This window comes from Anomalospiza imberbis, chromosome 2 (genome assembly GCF_031753505.1).
Source record: "Anomalospiza imberbis isolate Cuckoo-Finch-1a 21T00152 chromosome 2, ASM3175350v1, whole genome shotgun sequence".
Classification (NCBI taxonomy): Eukaryota; Metazoa; Chordata; class Aves; order Passeriformes; family Viduidae; genus Anomalospiza; species Anomalospiza imberbis.
In genome coordinates this window covers 78,451,880-78,466,539 of record NC_089682.1, presented here as the reverse complement: position 1 = coordinate 78,466,539, position 14,660 = coordinate 78,451,880, and the positions used below count along the sequence as shown (strand labels likewise).

Genomic DNA, 14,660 nt, shown 5'->3' with positions numbered 1-14,660 from the left:
TAAGTTTGTGCTTGTCCTCATTTATCTGGTAAACCTTTATCTGCTTTTTTTCTTTAAAATCACCCTGTTTCCTCTTCAATATCAAAGTAATCTATATCAAAACCACAACTTGGTTGCTACTAATAACACTTTTCTGAATACCAAGCCTACCCATCCACAGGGGGAATGCATATTACAAAAATCCCAGCTGCAGTATTTCATATTTGGCAATCCTGCACATATTTCCATTTCATAATTAAGCAACCAAGTCTCCAAAGCCTGTCCATTCAAGTTGTAGCACCTTCACATCCACCAGGAAACCACAACTGTGTTTTAAAGGAAAATTGTGATGTATTTGAGGGGATGGAAAAGCATAAAGCACCTCCAATTTCTGTTGGTCTTTCATAGATTCTTTCCTTACCTAAGACTACTCTCAGAAAAACCCTAAACACACAATAAGGGCATTTATTAAGCTTTCATCCTCAATTTCAAAAATGGACTGATAATTAAAACCATTTGTGACAATCATGAATGAGCTAGTTGCTTTTTTAGACTGAAAGATTCTCTTTCGACAACATTGCAAAGTCCATATTTATTTTTGGCCCCTTGGCTGATGAAATGACCTCCCCTTAGAATCTGCAAACATAAATAGAATTGACGTTTTAATGATCAGTTTTCACACGCTGTTATAATTCAGCATCCCAAGCATCAATATTGTTCCAAGTCTGGATGCATGGGGCAGTTTTACAGCTCCCATGTCTCTGTAATGTGCAAGTGCCCAGGGAGGTTGCCTGAATACGTGAAGTGTCCGAGAGAAATTACTGAGGTGTTATCTCTCTGAAATGCCATAAGGTGGCAGTGAATTGGAAAATTGGTACAACTTCTGGGTAGAACAAAGCTCTAAGGAGCTCAGGAGAAGAGGAGGGGAGGGGTTTTGTTTGCTTGTTTTGGGGTTTTCATTTGTCTGTTTGCATTTCATATATCAACAATAAACTTCAATCATTCTAATCAGACACTGAATAGGCCTGCTCCAACAGGAACTGGTAGACACGTTCCTGCACAGGAACTGCTATTTTCTTTCTCCATTGCTTCCTTTTCAAGTGATCAGCAGGAAGATTTTCTGTTTGCTTACCTTGCAGCTCTTGCTGGGTCATTCCACCAAAAGGCATGGTGACAGGCCTACCTCTTGCTAGTCTGATAAGGATGCAATGATTCAAGGCTGCTTTGAACCTTGCTATGCTAGAGAATCTAAATTATATTAATGGATCTACCAATCTTGAATCTAACTCCTTGATATTGCTAAGGCAATTATCCGGAGAACAATTTAGTGAGACATTGTAATGGCTTGTCTCTTGTTTGATTGGCATGGGCAAACTCAGTAGTTGTGGTTGAACTTTAACTTCGCTTTTTTTTTTCCCAGTGGAAAAGCAGTGATTGTAACAGTAACAAATTTACCAATTGCCTAGGTGTTAATGATTAAACAATAAATCCTGAAAAGTGGTTTTGATTTTTGTCTCAGAACAAAACTCAAAGGAATCTATGTTTAGAACATACCAGTTGCATGTATGTTTCTGAGCAGGACACAAATTTTTAATCCTGAGAACCCACTATGTTGTAATCACTTCCTGTCACAAAATATGTCATCACCAACAATTGCTTCGGAAGACAGCTGATGTTTTGCTGATCTGGATGTGCGTGGGTTCTCCTAGTCCTTGCAAGACTTTAGGTAAGTTTGTCAGAACCGATAAAGCCGAGTGGTCCAAACAGGTCAATGTAACAGAGCTACTTCTATTCCAATTTGTAGTGGAGGTGAATGAGCAGAGACACCAAATACAGGTTCATGGGAATATTGCAACACGTGGAAAACATCAGTGACTCAGGCAGATGCATCCTTCTGTGGAATTAAGTTCTCCCTGCTGATGTTCTGCACAGGTTTCAGGTTAGTTTTATCCACTGGCTCTTGACAAAAGCATCAGGTTTCCCATCATGCCAGGAGAATATCTTGTTCAGTTGGACAGTTGCCTTTGCCCCAGGATATGTCTGACCACACTGTCTTCATAGATAACCCTGGAAAACAATGGTGTCCAGAGCCAGAGAAGCTCTATCAGGCTAATGAGCTTTTGACAAGTCTTCCAGATTCTTGTTTTCTGGAAAGCAGCATCTATGCCCATTTCCTCAGGAATCTGAAAGGGTTCAAATCTAGAAAAAATGTTGGTCTCTTCTGTGTGTATGGTCTCACTCACGTTAGATTCAGACAAGCAGCCCAAGACCGACATCCCTTTGCTCTCTCTGTACTACAGTTTTGGTGGAAGGCCCTGTGGATGTCCCATGCTTGTAATTTCCCGGCTTCCCCAATCAACTTCCAAACTCGCTGTTGAGGAGACTTTCAAAGTAAAGAGAGTTAAAGCCAGCCTGATTCCTGAGGCCTTCAGTTATTTTGAGAAAACCCTGGAGGGATAGACAGCCTTAACTACAGCCCCAGGATTAGGACTACTCTTTAGCTGGATCTTGGTAGACGTATGGAAGAGGCATGTGCAGGGGAAAAGAGCCAGGCTGGCTTTCCAAGTCATCACAGTGACCTAGAAGTTGTATCAGGATCCAGGCACAACAGCCAACAAAGGAGATTTTTCTCCACTTCCTTCAGACAGCTGGGGGATGTTGCACCAGAGTTATGAGGTTTATTGTGCCTTCTCACAAATGCAGGAAGAGGATTCGCTAGTTCCTATTGAAACAGGTTTTGGAAAGAAAGCATTGCACATGGTGCAAGGTGCCAACAGGAGAAAAGGTTGCTGAGAATAGATGTTTGCATCACCAAAGCAGCAAAGAAAGCAGCAATAGGCCTGGTGAAGTCTGCCTGAGATGCTGTCCTTGCTGGAAGGGCTCTCTGCCGAGCAAAATTACTGTCCTTAACTGCAGTGAAATGCTCATCCAGCTCTTGCTGTTGCAGCTGTTTTTACCCTGGCTGAGAATGACTGCATGGATACAGGTCTCCCCAGGACAGCCAGCTCTGCGAGGGAGAAAGAGGACAATAGTGCTTGGTGGGTTAGAGCTGTTCTTGATATCCACAAGACAAACCGTGCTACAGTACGTCTGCAGAAAGAAATTAGTGCTCTGCAATAGAAAACACATAGCAAAATGGTTGAATAGAGCCATCAAACCTTGGTCATACATCAGCTACAGCAGTGACCTTGTGCTGTTGTATGTCTCTCCTGTGAACTGGGGTCTCTACTTTGCAGCCCTGAATTAAAAGTGGTGATTCTCTTCAGAATCTGGGAGAAAATGCACAGCTAATTATGAAGTGGCCAAAAACGCAACAGTATTTTCATTTAGTTCATTGAGGTTTTGCCAAGCACTCTTAATTGATTTAATGATCCCTGTCCCTGGCTGCTCACTAATCACTATCACACACTACTTCCTTCATCTTTGGCTGGCAAATCGTTACTAATTGTTGCTGCATTTGCATTGTACATCTGGTGTTGACAGCTGTCCTTGCCCTGAGATGGAGAGACAGCTGTTTTTAAATGGAGAGCTCTCTCTCAAATCTCTAAAACATCTGGGAAAATATGGCACTGAAACTGAGCTATCAAATATAAAAAGTTAGCAAATGTGTGGAGAGACTAGAGGGTCTGCAAACACAAAACTTAAAAGTAGGCATAGGAATCAGAACAGAGAAGACTCTCTGCTGTATCTTTAAAACTCAAGTCCTGGGTGTTTCCCATAAATCATGACTCTTTCCCCTAATTCCCTGCAGACTGCTTGACATCATAAAATCTTTTACACTCCGCACACCTAATTTGATCAGGCTAACAACCCATGTTGCTTTTGCTTCAGCCTATTAGACATAATTCAAAAGCCTTTTTAAAAGGCAGGATTCGGGATCAGGCAGCAAGATCTAACCAGCTGGAAGCAAGAAACCAGTAGCATGAAAGCACCAAAAAGCCCTAGAAATCAATGGAAACAATTGCATTCCTTAAAAAAATAAGCCCAACCAATCTTTTCCAGAATCGCCTTTCCTCCTGAACATTTTGTGACCGTGATTGTTACGAGGAACCTATTTTTTTTCCTCTCCCTGTTTATTTTGTGTATTTAGCAGCACTGAGCGTACAGTCCATTGTTTTGCTAATGGTCAGCAAAGCTTATCTCCTGATCTAGCCCAGCCGCTATTGCTCACATGCTGTTCTGCAAGACTTGGATGAGCACTCCTCTCAGACCCTGCAGAGGCTGCAAGCCAGCAGCGTGAGCAAGGTTGAACTCAACAGGCAACAATGAGCAGGCATGTAAGGACGCAGAAAGGAAATGGGTGAGCTTAAACCAGGTTATCGTGATTGGAGCAGGAGACACTATAAATGACCCCTAAGAAAAGAGTCTGCAAGCAGAAAAGGCCTGCGAGAATTAACCATGCCATTTTATAAAGGAGTCATTTCAGGACATCTGACTTAAGGGAAGTGCCACATTTATGTATTTTTAATTGGACTGGATTTAAGCCATATCAAGCTGATGATGCCATTCTGAGTTCAAAAGGATATTCTCTTTGCCTCATAGCACGGGAACAAGGGCACAATGCAATTAACAGGAAAGGCGGCACTTTCAAAAGCAGTAGAAGGGAGTATTTTTAAATTAAGCAGTTATTGTATATTTCATACACTTAAAGTAGAAGTTTGTGCTAGTCACTGGAAGGTGAAACACTTCGCCAGGAGATTATTCTAATTCTCAAGTGTGGTTGCTTTTAAAGTGCCCCTAGAGGAGCCTGTCTCTTCTCTACACGCATGGAAGGACTGTAGAAAGACCTGCTTGGTAAGTGGCCTCTGGAGTAAGAAGCCTCCCACAAGGTGACAGGAAGACAGTTACATTTCTAACTGGACTCTGAAAGTCACTGATGCAGGATATCGCTGATGGGCAAGAACCTGGATAACACTGATCCCTTTTTTTTTGGTAAAGAGTGCTGTTTGGAAATGTGCTGTTTGAATTCAAATCACTCTCTAAGTGTGGATGTATCGGAACATTTATAAAATGCTCTGAAACATCTTGCTCTGGCCACAATAAGCATCAAGATCTAGAAACCAAGGGCTGAACTGTTTAATTATCTCCTTAAAGCTCAAGAGTGGTTCACCCTGACAAGAAGAAAATCAAGCAATGGTGGCAGGAGGCATGTGTGGATGAGCAAAGAGGTCATGCCTAAACTCTGACATAAAAAGGAAATGCACAAAAGGTGGAAGCAGGGGTAGGTAGCCCAGGAGGAAGCCTTACTGATGACAGTGTCCTTCAGCAATCCCAGGCCCCTGAGCAAGGGGCACAAAAGTGCTGAGAAAACTGGATAATGTCATTAAAAGGCCACTCTTTAAAAGATAACACTGATCAGGAGAGGTTCCTGAGCCTGGAAGAAAGCCAAAAGCCACTCTTATCTTCAAGAGGACAAGAAGAAGCATCTGGGGAATTAGAATCCAGTCAGTCTCATGTGGAGTCCTGTGCCCAGTTCTGGCCTCCTCAGTACAAGACAGGGACTTACTGGAATGACTCCAGCCAAAGGGCACAAAGATGATTGAGGGACTGAAGCACATCTCATGTGAGGGAAGACAGAGAGTTGGGATTGTTTATCCTACTCATTCCAGAGAACAAAAGGCTTAGCAGGAATCTCATCAGTGTGTATAAATATCTAGTGGGAGAGAATGAAGAAGAGGGAGATAGGTGCCTGCTGACAGGACAAGAAGCAATAGGCATTATTTAAAACATTAAATTCCACTGGAACACCAGAAAACATCTTCTTACTCTGCGGGTCATCAGAGATCTGGAGAGGTCATGGAGTCTCATCTTTACCATGTATCCAATTCTTTACTGTGAGGGCGTTGAGGCACTGGAAGAGGTTGCCCAGAGAAGTTGTGCAGGAAGTGTTCAAGGCCAGGTTGGATGGGGCATTGAGCACAGTTGGTCTAGTGGGAGGTATCCCTGCCACAGCACGGGGGCTGGAACGAGGTGATCTTTAGGGTTCCTTCCAATTCAAACTATTCTATGATTCCATCTATGGAAATGTACAAAACCTGACTGGACCCAGTCCTGGATAACCAGGTATAGCTGACCCACCTTGAATAAGAGGAGGTTGAACTAGATGATCTCCAGAGGTCACTTCCATCCTCCACATTCCTGTGACGATTCTGTGAATCACTGCAGTAGCTCCTGGTGTCCTATATGCTCTTGGTTCTTGTGTGTTTTGCTGATTTTTCCCTGAGGTAATTAATTATTGGTGTAATTAATTGCACTGAATGCATGTACCTCTGAGGATGAGGTGGTTGTGGAGAAACCTGAACTTAGAAAATACTCAGAAGAATTGTCCATGAAAAAAAAAATAGATGATCTGGGAATCACATTCATGACTGTGAGGTATCATACATGTGCCTTCAGCAGAGTAAAGAAGGTCCAGGGAGATGGAAGCTGACAGAGTGCACTGGGCAGGGTCAGATGAGAAGTGGGAGAAGAGTGACATATGACAGCGCTGAGTATGGCACACAAGAACTTCGGTTTTATTTCCCACTCTGTGAGAACCAATGCCAGGTCTGGGCGGTCTGGGTGGTGGTGGTAAAATTAAAGCCCTAAGACTGCATCGAAACAGGGCACCAAGCATGGACAAATAAATCAGAGTCAGTATTTTCAAACTGTGCACCCAGAAAATGGAGAAAACACAATTAATTACTGCCTGGGAGAAGTTGGATTTACATGACCACCCAGGAACTCTGAAGCACAGACAGTTCTCCAGGGCAGCAGTCCACAAGCTGAACCATGAGCCTGTCCTTTCTCCAGCTGTGTTCCCAGTCTCCTTCACAGCATGGTCCCAGTATATTTTATGCACTAAGGCAGGATGCCATTAAGAAAAAAATATGTGACCCTGTAATTAATGTCTGTCTCACCAAAGAAGATTAAAAAAACATTTGTCAAGAATCATCTAGGAATAATTGTTCCTGCCTTGGGAGAAAGAGATCGACTGGAGTCCCCAGATGGCTCCTTGAGGTCCCTTCCAGGCCTCTTTTCCACAAAGTCATACATGCCAAAATTAAGCCAAATTAGGTTTGTGCACATTGTTTTAATTCCAGTTTTCTGTAACTTCTGAATGCTTGATTTCAGAGCCATTTTGGCACAGACTACAGTGTCCTGCTTTTTAGGATCCTGGTCAGTTTGTTTTAAAGCCAACCCAGCTTAGCAAGGATGCCATGATATGCACATTCACTCCTTATAAGAGCCTCCTGACAAAGACCTCTTCCAGGGACTGGCAGAGAAAACCAAGGTGACTGTGACCTCTCCAACTAACAAAGGTTAGGGTGGCAGTAGGCGGGGAAGCACCAGAAACTTGCCTTTCAGATCCACATGCTGGGAGCAGATAAGACAAAAATCTAATGTTGCCTCGGTTCCATCCCAAACTCTGGAGAACAGTATGTACCACCAGGAGCTTTTTGCTTCTTGTCATCCATGTTCTCTCCAATCCTTTTCTTTTTTCAGACCCTTGAAAGCAAACAGTCCTTTGCTACATCTTCTGCTCCCTGTCCCACCACTGTCAAGTCAGGGTCTTTCCTCTTGCCACTCTTGCCTCCACTAGTTAAATCCCACCTCAAGTCATGCCCACACCCTAACTCTGTCCCCCTCCCAGTCCCCTGGCTTGTCCTGCCATCACACCTTTTTTTGACTTATGCTATTTTCCCTACTTCCTCACCTTCTTTTTTGCCCAACACCTGCTCCCAAACCCTAAATCCTTGGTGGCTTAATCCTTCTCTCTGTTGTCATTGCTGTTCATTGTTAATTCAGAAAATCAGCCTCCCCCCGGTCCTGCCTCCCCCCAGTCAGACCATCTTTCCCTCTTACACCACCTCCTCCCTCAGCTATTCAGCCCCAGTCACAGCAGATTTTTCAAACAGATTTATCTCTTTCCTCCCACATCTGGCTATCACAACCACTCCTCCTGCCATGCTGCTTCACAGCCAGTGTGGTGGTCATCACCTAATGAGATAAACCCCACTTTGCTCTCAGCTCAGTGCAGCCTCCCACTGCAATGCCTGGCAGGTGAGGGGGCTTGGCCACCACCTGTGCACAGCCCAGGTGATGGGTGCTCCAGCAGCTGCAAGGACACAGAATATACTCAACCAGGACTTCACAGGGATGATTTGGGGATGGCTTTTTGTCCAGTAAGTGCTAATAAGTCTCCATAGACCTATGTGGTCTATGATTTCTCAAAGTCATAAAGTGTGGTCCAGTTTCGATAGCTTTTGTCAAGACCCATAAAATCTAGATTTCCAGTTTGTATGGTGTGTCTCAGACAAAAAACTAAGACATGCTTGAAATGGGACCAATGGATTTTTTTTAGTCTTCTTCTTGTTAATGTCCTGAATCACTTTAATTTTAACTTTTCATCACTCTGAAAATTAGAAGTGAGTGAATCCAAGATATTTTTATAGGAAATGCTGTGCAGCCTTAATATGCAGGAGATATTATGCACCCCTATGCATAGGAATGTTAATTGTTAGATAATGCAATCATAAAGTATTTCACTTTTTTTTCACCTTTGTTTTTCTCGTTTCTATTCTCATCAATGATCAAAATCTGCTAATTGCTGCATACTCCGGGCCTCTAATATTTTACTCTTCATTGGAGACTGTTTTGCTGCAGGACAAACTCGTCATTAGCTGAAACATCCCCTGAATTAATTTATTCAATTGGTGACTGCTGAGTCATAAAAATAGTGGTATTATACTGAGGACTTAAGTCATAGGCAGTGTTAAAGGAGCAATTTGCTTGAGCAGCAGAATTAGTCTGAGCAATATCCTTTTCAGCACAGTGTCATGAATTCCCTTACACTGATCAGGTTTTTTAACAAAGATGATATTCAGGTTTATTAAAGGTATTTCTCTTATCCTGGGCTTGGGCCTATTTGCTAAGTTGCTGGAAAAAAAAGCCACAAGGTTTATGTCAAAAGTGAAAGTCACTGTGCTCTTTCCCACAGACACAGACATCAGCAGAACAGCTCTTGCTGCTTGAATGGCATGAGCAAATCGATTTCTTACATCTGTTTTGGTCAGCCCAGCATTTCCTTTATACTCCACAGGTAGGTTGCAAACTTGCAAATTCAAGGAGACAGTGGAAATTTCCCTGTGAGGAAAGCATGTCTCTCAACGCTTCCAGGCATGTTGCGGCAGAACAAAGCTGTGACCCGTTCCTTCATCTGCCACCCTAAGGGAAGGAAGTTCTTTAGAAGTCAATGTCTCATTTATGACTGTGCATTAGAACAGCCTAAACTGCTCATGGAGAGAAATTATTTTACAATAATCCTGTAAAAGGAGAGACAGAATCTCTGTAGCTCAGCTGTTGGCCACACAGGGCTTGGCACCAATCTTGAAATCTACTGAATAACGTTGGAAACTATATTGTTCCTAGATTTCCAGCTGTACTGGAAGGTAGGTGGTCACTGCAAAACCTACCCTACCTCCTGCTGCTGCTGCTGCTGCTGCAAGATTGATGCTGTCTGGATCAGGGGGAGGATGGCCCAATTCTGTAAAATAAATAGGCCCCTGCTGTGTCCAGCATAGAGGTGTCATCTATTCTTGTAGGAGTGTGGCCCCCCTGCAGCCCAGGGTCTGATTGTGTTGCAGGACACTCATCTTTCCTAGTGGAAAGCTGCAAGACAATTTTTTTATTTAAGTGCTTTACCAGACATACCTCACATGCTTGTGGGGTTGTTTCTAATGCTGTCATTATCTAGAAAAATCTTTGCCTCGTGGTAGAAATGGCATGCTTGCTGATGGGGAGCAGGGTTCTTTTCTATTTCTAATTGATGACTGTCAAATTCCAATTTTTCCAGACAGTGAGATGATCCTGAGAAAGTGGGATGTCTTTCCTCTGTGTAAAGTCACAAATATATGCATGAACATGCACAGAAATATTATTCAAATTCACTAAAACCAGCTGTTGTGAACAAACCACCCACATATAGCAACTACTCAGCAGCAAAAACATTGGTCTCCCCTGTTAATACTCCAGACTGTTGTCTGAACTCCTTCTCCATCTTCTCTGGCCTCTCACTTTTGACATTTGGGATTTTCATTGCCATGCAAAACCTGCTGTTTAAGGAAATTAAAAAGGACTCACCTGGGAGCATCAGCTCTTGTTTTCCTGTTCTTTCATAGGTCCTACTGGTCACTGAGGCCTTGCTGCTGAAACACTCAGATCCAGTTTTGCAAACATATAGTGAAGAAATCTTGATGCAACTCAGGGAGATGGCACTTGAATGCCGGATGCCAATGAGTGACAGAAGAGACCGTGGTTTTTGTCTCTGATAGGAGTATAACAGTCAGTAGAAGAGACAATGCTGTTGACCCCCAAGTTTCCTCCTTGAGTAAATTAGACCCCATGTCATCCTTGGATACACTTTGTTGTTGTTGGGTTTGTCTGCTTTAAAGGCTTAATTCAGATGCACTCAGGCAGCTGTGGCTGAAAGCAGTGGGGGCTGGGAGCTTTATTCCATGAGAAGGCAGTGAGTATTTAGCCCAAAGGTGTTGTTCTGAGGCACAGTAGGTACCCAGTAAAGCTGGGCTTCCAGGGAAGGGAGAGCCTGGCTCCCCCATTGACTGCAGCACACTCCTGTCAGTTATTTGCAGAACTAGGAAAAAGGCCTCACCTTTGGAGGGTTGTGAAGAATGGACTGCAGAAGCAGGAGAGCTCTAAATGTGTTTTTGTTACTGGCATGAAAAAGGTTGTAATAGCAAGGAAATTAACTGATACTTGCCAAAGTGTAGTTCGCCATCACTGTAAGATTCACCTGTCAGAGGAATGGAAGTCTTTATCCACCTCTATTTGAGGGACTGTTAAAAAATACCCAACCAAAACCCAGCTGCTTTCCAACAGGGTTTGAATTTGCTGTAATCATGTACAGACTATCCTAGTGCTCATGGATCTAGCACTAGCATTTGCAGCCTAACACTGCTGTAAATTCAAGGTGCGATTGCATCAGCTAATATTATTCCTGCTGTTCTCTTTGGTTTGAAATATCACCCGACTCATTTGGGTTAGATATGAGATGCAATTGCCTGGAAACCAGTGAACAACTCCAGAAAGGTGCCTTGCTCATTATATTCACCTTTTCTAATAAAATATCCACGCTATTCCTATGTTGGATCATGTCATCAGGACACTGCAGAGGGGTGTGCTTTCATTTTCTCCTTCTGTGAACCCCTTGAGAGGTACCAGGGGCTTTCTAAGGAACTCGGGTCCTCATGGATTTTCTAAGCCATGATAAACTCCAAGAAATAAAAGCTCTTCATGGTTTCTGCACTCACCAGGCAGAGGGGCATCTCTCAGCAATTGCAGGAGGTGTGTTGAAAGGAAACATGGATGGACAGCCCTTCTGTGAGATTATCAACATACTGATGGTAAATCCAGGACCCAATGGGTGCTGGGAACCCGAGGGCCATTGCAGACTTGCAGAGAAAATGTCAGCTTCCTGATGACCCTCAGGAATTTTGCCTGCTTCTGGCCTGCCTTTCTGATGTCCTAACTCTCAATGAGTATTTCTTCTCTCTTTTCAAAGGTGAGCATGATCCTGCCCCAGCACTCTGGGCCTCCTCTGCTGCTGGAGGCAGGGAACAGTGTATGCAGCCATCCTCACATGGCTGCCAAGGGAAGGGTATGACCTGGTAGAAATAAAACCAGGGCTCTTCCTCAAAGCCTTCCTGCAGACTGAAAGAGGGGTAGGCAGGAGCTGATAGAGGGAACTAAAAATAGACAGTCTCTTCTCTGAGTAGACCAGGGATCCTGGGAAGAAGAGGCCACATTCTTCATCGGCATGTAAGAGAGTAGGTTGGAGAATGGGAAGGAAGCACAGCTACTAACTAGAAGATAGCACTGGCATGAGAACAAGTAGACAAAAATAGGCTATGAAAAAATGTGGGCTGCAAATCAGAAACAAGTTTCCTTCTGTCAAAGTGAAGTTCTTGAATAACCTGCCAAGAAAATTCCCAATGACTTAAGATGGACTGTGATAAATTAACAAGAGGGACTTTATGACTCACTGTTTGTCATTGCTGGGAAATTTGATGATGACTAGGAGATCCCTTCTAGCCCCACATTCCTGCTGGTATGATAACAGAGGAATCTGTGTAGGGTGCAATAAATGCTGAATCACTGAGTGCCTTATCTAGCTGCCTGGCAGGACAAAGTCCCTCGTACCCATCCTGTCTGCAAGAACTTCCAGGACAAAAAAAAAAAAATTAAAAAAAACCCTTACGTAAATGGTTGTGCTCTGGCAGCACAAAGCATGCAGCTACGGATGCCTGAGTTAGAAGAAAAACAGCTCAGCTTCAGGCACCTCTACACAGGGGAAAGGTGGTGGTGTGGGTGTGAAAGCAAGGAACCCCACTGTAAACACTGAGAGGTGCACATTCCAAGGTGAATGTGCTCCAGCAGCTTCAATACACAATCTTCACGAGAGAAAGAAACTCTTGGAACCATGTGGCAGTGTCCCATGCACTTGCTCAGCCAGGTGTGTGCAGGGATCGATCAGGTCCATAGGGCATGACCGTGTCATGTAGCAGAAAGTCCCTGCAGTTAACATCAACCACTAAGCCATCCACAGTTCTCCTGCCATGGCAGGATCCACAACTCTTTCAATGGTATTTTTCCTCTGTCCCCATGGAGTTCCCCAAGCACTTTCTGTCTGAGCACAAGGCCAACAATCAGGATGCAGCTTACATGGATGGGTTTGGTGCCTCACAACTGGCTGCAAGCACAGACCTTGGGGTAACAGCAGCAGCTGGAAATTCAGCAGTGCAGAGCTGGAGGCAGAGGCCAAGAAGACAGCCCTGAAAAACTGGACAAGGTAAGAGATAGGCCTGGTTTCTTGGCTCAGGAGAGCAACGCTGCTCAGGAGGAGAGTGCTTCTCCATAGCCTTCATGGCCATCAGACTCAAGGAAGACTTTTCTGGAGCTTCTTCCAGACCTGTGGAGTTCATGTATAGATGTGGGTGCTCCCTCACCTCCTCAAAACCTGCAGCACAGGCTACTTGGAGTCATAGGGCCCCTGACTTCTGCTCCCCACTGTGCCACAAGAATGCCTCCACACAGATGTAGCACCACTGTGTCCAGGGATTGCATGGTCTGGTTACTCTAGGCAAAGGACACCAGAAGGTTCTCTCTCCTGCAGTACTTTCAAATACTCATTATTTATTGTAACTGCACCTGGTATCAAAGATCAGAGCAAGAGGTTCCCAGAGATCCCAGCTGCTAATGCCAACACAAGGCAGTGGGGAAACTTCCACACCAATGGTGAGGACTCCCAAGCCAGAGAGCCTGTCATAATCCCTCTGTGCCATAGCTAACAAAGCTCTTTTCATCTTCTTTCCCTTTAATTTTCTTCTTTTTTTTTTTTTAACCAGGCAGCTGAATCACAATCAAGATCAATTTTTTTTATATCCTGTGCAGTGGCAAGCTGATGGGGTAACAGAGGCAGACTGAGCCATGGCACATGGTTGTGGCACAAGAGTCTCAAGGCTTCCTTGCCTTCCTGCCTCTTGCCTAGGCTCACCAAGCAGGCATGGAGAGAGAGCTCATCCTGGCTCTGATGTGACCCTTCTCCTAAACAGCCATCAGCAAGGAAAGGGCCCAAAACTGAACACAAGGTTGGAGGTGTGACCTCACCGGTGCTGAATACAGGGGGATGATCACTACTCTGGTCCTGCTGCGCACATTATTTATGACACAAACCACAGTGCTCTTGGCCTTCTTAGTAGGTGCATCCACAGGCTACGCAGTTTTCAGGTGGTGGCTGCTGGTCATCGCACAGAAAAGCAACGACCTCAAATTCCAGCAGTGAGTTTCCAAACAAACCCTAGGTTCAAAGTCCTCTGGAGGGTTTTTCTGCATTCATCAGTGGATTTAAAGTTAATTTTTATATCAGCCACTTCCAGGTGGGTTCATGGTTGATCATTTCCTTTGACTGTGCTGCAGTATTTCCCAGCCCCAGAGCAAAGTGTTATTCTAAACACGTTTGGGGGTGGGGAGAGGTTTTGATCCATATTTAATAGGGTCCCTAGAGCGAGCTCGTCTCCCCCTCTTGTCCCAGCGTGGCGATGCCGTGGGATGCACTTGGTGTTTGCCGGTACACCCGGCGTGGCAGCAGCAGCACCTGCTGCGAGCGCTGCAGAACTGCAGGCGGCTGGCAGGCGACGGGGACAGAGATCCCGAGTCCCACTGCAGGGAGCCGCCGGGCTCCCGGGTTTGCCCTGCACACGCAGGGGACCCTCCCAGTCAGTGCATGTCTCCCATGCCAGAGCCAGAAGTGCTCAGAAAAAACTGAAAGAGAACGGTTTCTATTAGGAAAAAAGCGACGACAAGCAAAAAAAAAAAAAAAAAAAAAAAAAAAAAAAAAAAAAAAAAAAAAAAAAAAAGAAAGAAAAAGAAAAAAAAAAATCGCACTCTGTCTCTCTGTCCGGGGTGTTTCCATTTTAAAAGCTAACAGGAGCTATGGGAATATTGCTCCTCGTAAGATTACTGACTTTGGTGATTTGCCCTACTTGCAAGCTTGGAAAACTGCAGAGGTAATGGGAGAAAAAAAAGTGCCACCAGTGAAGGGAGAGAGAACTGAGGGATTTCACCATCATGAAGGGTAATGGAGAGGGCAGTGCTAAAATGCTTTGTTCAAAACCAGGTCTGCG

General features: G+C 44.3%; 1 long non-coding RNA gene across 1 annotated transcript; it reads left to right on the top strand.

Annotated features, from left to right (window-relative positions):
• The first annotated feature begins 8,422 nt into the window (after positions 1-8,422).
• Positions 8,423-13,902, top strand: LOC137469333 (uncharacterized). The gene is made up of 2 exons (XR_010996446.1): positions 8,423-13,272; positions 13,383-13,902. It is a non-coding gene; the product is annotated as an uncharacterized lncRNA (long non-coding RNA).
• Positions 13,903-14,660: the final 758 nt, after the last annotated feature.